This window comes from Suricata suricatta, chromosome 10 (genome assembly GCF_006229205.1).
Source record: "Suricata suricatta isolate VVHF042 chromosome 10, meerkat_22Aug2017_6uvM2_HiC, whole genome shotgun sequence".
NCBI lineage: Eukaryota > Metazoa > Chordata > Mammalia > Carnivora > Herpestidae > Suricata > Suricata suricatta.
Genome location: NC_043709.1, coordinates 78,462,693 through 78,467,712, shown reverse-complemented (window position 1 = coordinate 78,467,712; position 5,020 = coordinate 78,462,693). Strand labels below are relative to the sequence as shown.

Sequence of the window (5,020 nt, the reverse complement as noted above, 5' to 3'; positions counted from 1 at the left end):
GCCGAAGCCGCCGGGGGCGGCCGGGCAGGGAGGAGGCCAAGCAGCCGTGGCCGGAGAGCGCGGGCGCCCGGAATATTCGGCGGGGAGGTCGCGGGCCTTTGGCCCGTGGCTTTAATGAGCCGTCAGTCGGCCCGGGAGCTCGGGGAGAGAGATGGGAACTCTCCTCCCCGGCTCCCTCCCGGGACCCGCTGAGTGGGGAGCATCGGCTGAGGAGGGGGGAGATCCTTCGCTTAGAAGAGTAATAGAAGGTTCAGACATCAGGTCGAGATTGCATATCTTGCTGTCTCAGAACAGCTGAGGACATCTGGAGCTGGTCCAAGAAACCCCGCATATGTGATGGAGACCCTCTTGAATTGTCGAGGTGGACCGACACTCCTGGGGAGCGCACAAGGCCTTTTCGCCCACCGACAAGAGCCTAACCCACCCTTTCCCGGACAAACTACACTGTCGCCCCCACCACACCCCACACCCCGCCCTGTCCCCTGTTACATATTCTAGGACGACTCTATCCGTGTCGCTTCAGCCCGCAGATGAAGCGGAACTATCGCTGTACGCTGCTCTGCCTCGGAGAAGAGAAGGGAAAGCAGGGGCTTCTTCCCGAACTATTGGGCGGGGAACGAAGACGGCTCCGAATTACTGGGCAGTATCATCTAGGGAAGGATTGCAGCGGATGTGAACGCCCGCCCCGCGGCTCCTCTATCTTTCTGACATGAACGCGGGTAGTTGGAACCATTCAAGGGATGTTTGTCTTCTAGCTAGACAGCCTCACTGGTACGTTTTTAATACTCTCTAGAAGGCTAGTATGATTTGGACCCTTGAGATGATTTGGGGAACCCGACCTTTATCAAGACTGGCTCCTGGCTGATGCTCACAGATTTTACCAAGGGTGGGTGAAATAGCGCCCTCTCCCCGACCCTCGCCAAGCCCAGCTCCCTTCCCCCTCCACCCTTGCTCCTTCACTGCAGGGAGTTAGCTCGAAGTGAACTTTAGCTGCCTCGTTTGGGTTGAAGTCACCCCTTCCCACAAGCTCCTTTCTCCCTCATTTGATTACTCCAAACTCCATACTTAAAAAACTTGGCTTCCTCCGACTGGAAAAAAAAAAAATCTGGGAATTTCCACAATTCCCCTGTTTAAGAATTTCTAAATGTTAGATCTGTTTGCATGGCATGAAAAGACAAAGTATCAGCACTCAGAAACGTCAGCCTTTGAACCTCTGACACTTCCTGATTTATAATAAATTCTTTCCAAAAAGAAACAGGAGCCTTAATGTAATCATTAGATCTAAAGAGGGAAATCTATTTTTTTAAAAAAGCAAATCACAAATGAGCCCTTTAATACTTGCAAGTTGTTTAATATTAAAATGATAATATTTGCTTCCACAATAAAAAACCCCAAAGGTACTTAGCCAAATTTCAAACTACTCAAGCTTCAAAAAATCAACCCTCCTCCAATAAAAGGTTAAAACAAAAATCAGATTGACAATATTAAAGCATCTATGCTGAACTAAATTCATTATACTCTCAGAACATTATAAATTAAAGACTTCCATCAATAGACTGCTTTGGTTTACATTGCTTTTTCTACAAATGAAACAAAATGGACCCTTCTCTCCCTCCCTCCTTTCTTTTCCTCACACACTTTTCTGGTGTTAATGGCAAAACATCTATCAAATATTTTTAGAATTTCCTCTCCTCCACAAAAAGAGAAAATATAGACACAGGAAAAATAAATAGTCTTTATATACTTGGAATACCAAAGTTCCCTCATAATTTATTACTTCACCTTTTCCTTGATTTACAGTCTCCTCTGCTCTTCTGGCCAAAGGAAGGGGATCTTCTCAGCAGTCTCTTCCAGAAGCAATTTTTTGTTGTTCTTCAAAAAAGTAAAATTAAGTCTAAATGAATTTAGAAACTTCCTGTAAGGAGCTTTTCTGCTCCCACTAAAGGCAATTATTAGAAAGCAGGTACCTCTTCTAAGCTGCCCTGTTTATTACATTGAGTAGAAATTCTCCTCAATATATACTCAGGACCCTGACATTTAGCCTTTCTGAAAAGGATATGTTCTGACATCATAATCTAGTTCCCAATATAACTGAGTAACCTCCGTGATAATGCTCACACCACGTGACTGCACACGAGATGACTCCGCACTAGGAGGGTTTTTGTCTTTTTTTCTTGTTTGGTGGTGGGGAGTGCTTAGGATTGCCAATAGAGGCTGAATGTTTGCTTAGGCCTTGCTATCACCTAAAGGCACCTTTGCAACTAGGAGGATTTGAAGGCCTGCCCTTAATCTGAAGTATTTCCATGTGAAGACAGGTTGGCATTGTGAGATCTACACCTACCCGAATGCCTAGCCCATGAGCAAGCCCCAGACTTCCATCTTCCTGTCCCCAGCTGCAGCGTTTTATCCCAATTTTAAGAAGAGATTTTCTCAAATTTTAAGTATACCTTTACTCCTAAATTCATGTTAAAATAACCAACTGATGTATATCTCCTACTGCAATTTAGTAAAAACCATTCATGTTTAGCTTTTTCATCTTTCTCCCTTTTTTCCTCCTCAGCCCAAACAGCAAGCAAATAAACATACAAACTGAAAAGGTACCTATTGCTCTTTAAACAGTGCACCTGGGCTCAGAAATGCCCTTTATTACCAAAACGCATCCCTTATCTTATTACCAATAACATTTGCCAATCTGTAGCTCCAAGCTATATTTCTAAAATCCTGTGAAACCAAACAACTCAACTCATCCCTTCTCCTAACTTTTTCTTTCTTTACATAGAGAAGTTTGTGAAATTACTTCAAGAAAGATTATCCTTTGGTTCTATTAGAATGTGGTCTGAGACTTGAGAGGTCATTGCCAGCAGACCTGATGGTAGCAATAAAGGGGACGTGATGCCTTTAAATCCCAAGCAGGGATAGGAAAGGGTGTGTTTCATTACTAAATCACTAGTCGTAGTTAGATGATAAGACTCAAACAGAGGCTGTCTTCTCCAGGAACAGGGCTGGCTGCTGACATCTGCAGGAACTGCCTCAGGGACAAGTGCCTAGACACGAATCAGGCTGATGAGATTCTCTTATTGGAAATAAGTGGGTCTCACACCGTGCTCACCCTCCCCTACTTCTTGGGCAATGTTCACCTTTCCCCAAACGGTACCAGAAAGTTCAGCAGTGAGACACTTCCCTCCCCTGCTACCCAGGACACCAGCCAATGGGAGCAGAGAAGGTCTTTAAGAAAGGGGGGCTCTTGGAGCCAGTTCTCCAAAGTCAAGCAGTTGTGCACCTGTGCACCTCCTAAGCTCAACACTTCTGAGGAGTCTTCTGGCCAGGGTTGGTGCTCCTGTGTTGGGGGGTGGGGGATGGGGAGGCTTAGGAACAGAGTCCTGACATCCTGGACTGATGCCTGACAGATGCCCTTGGCTGGGCCGAATTCTTGGCTCCCTAAAGTAGGCAACTCAGAACTTGTGCGGGACCACAGGGAGAGTCCCACCTGGCTCAGACGACAACCCCTCAACCTGCAACTGATCTTGGGTGGAGCGGTGCCACACAGCCTTCCTGGCAGGGGCCCAGCTCCTCTGTGAGTAGCAGAATTGTCCTTTCTTGAAAAGTAAGCCCTGCTGTCTATCCACAAGGCACTGCCCCCGGAAATCACCGGGACCTCGAGAGCTGTTTACCTCCCTGACACCATTCTCTGCCCCTGCAAAACAGGGCAGCTCTCTCTTTCTCTCCCCAAGGCAGCACCGGAGTAGGATGCCTAGCCTCTCCCACACAAAGGCATCCAGCACCTTCACTTAGACCGCCTTTGTGTCTGTTTTGCCATCAGTTTGGGATTACGGTGGCTTCAGGGTTCTGCTTGCCCTTCCTGGGATCATTGTCTGAAATGAGGTCTCTGGAAAGCAAACATGAAAGCTGCGCGCTCTCTCTCTCTCTCTCTCTGGGGTCTCCTGGCTTAGTTCTTGCGCGCCTGACGCAGGAATGCGAGGTGTGTGACTCTTAGGGAAGGAGTCCAGGACCTTCAAAGGGGCCTGAGCACCTCTGGGCAATCTTTATCAGCCTCCCCCACCTCCTGCTACAGAATTAGCTCGCCCGTTGCTGATACGATCCCCGCGGAAGATGCGGGCTTGACTCCCGGGGATCCTAGGCTTGCTGGAAAGTTGAGACCTAGGACCGCCTTGGCTGTCTAGCTACGTTTCCTGTGTTTGGGGGTTTCTTTTCCTGAGAATTTGGATTCCCGATTGTTGTACAGAATCCATTCTGTCCGGAGCCTTAGACTTGAGGCCTTCGCGCTCCGCCCCCTGCTGCTGGGTTTTGCGCGCGGTTTCGCTCCCGGGTACAGTCTGAGTCGCCCGCCCAGCCCTCCCCCTTCCTCGCAGGAGGGCCCTGGCTGCAGGCGAAAGGAAATTTCAAGAACAGTGTGACCCGAGGACAGGGTCCGAAGGCGCGAGCGAACTTCCTCCAAGTGGGGCTCTCCCTTCCCTTCTCCCTCCTGGTCAATCTATGACTCAAACTTGACAAAAGCCCCTGGCAGACGGTGACGACGAATTCCCAGTGGGGGTGGGGAAGGAGAAGGGTGGGGGCAGATGTACCCCACCCTTCCACCACCACCGCTCCTGGGCCCTGTCTCGGTCCAGGTCCGGGTCCCCGTTGGGAGGTGCAGGGACACTCCCTCCTCTCCGAACCCTGGGCTTCGCTCTCCGCCAGCCAGCCTCCCTCGCGTCGGTACAGCTCGGGAGCCCCGGGCCCGTCTGTTTTATTTCATTTAACACGATCGGCAAAGCCAACGCGGGGTGAGGGGCCGCGCAGGCGAGGAGAGGAAATGAAGGGACGCGGAACAAAGTTCTCTCTGCCAACTCTCTCCGTCTGATTCTTAGAATCCAGTGGCAACTTAAAGGACTGATGTGACGGCGAGGAGGGTTATTAATTCTTGAAGCCCGCTCTGTCTATATATAGCTGCTCAGTGGTTGCAGTTGGCGATCGCGGGGGGTGTAGACCGTGGAACACAGGGCATCTCTCCAGGGCATAA

The 5,020-nt window shown here is 49.5% G+C and overlaps 1 protein-coding gene across 2 annotated transcripts in view; it reads right to left on the bottom strand.

Moving 5' to 3' along the window:
• The window catches only part of PTHLH (parathyroid hormone like hormone), a 13,898-nt gene extending 11,922 nt beyond the window's left edge, over nucleotides 1-1,976 (bottom strand). Inside the window, exon 1 of one of the 2 annotated variants that reach the window (XM_029954562.1) lies at nucleotides 1,783-1,976. The gene's annotated coding sequence lies outside the window, so the exon portion shown is untranslated. Of the gene's footprint in view, nucleotides 1-489; nucleotides 551-1,782 lie in introns of those variants that run through there. The other variant, XM_029954561.1, reaches the window with a different exon arrangement.
• Nucleotides 1,977-5,020: the final 3,044 nt, after the last annotated feature.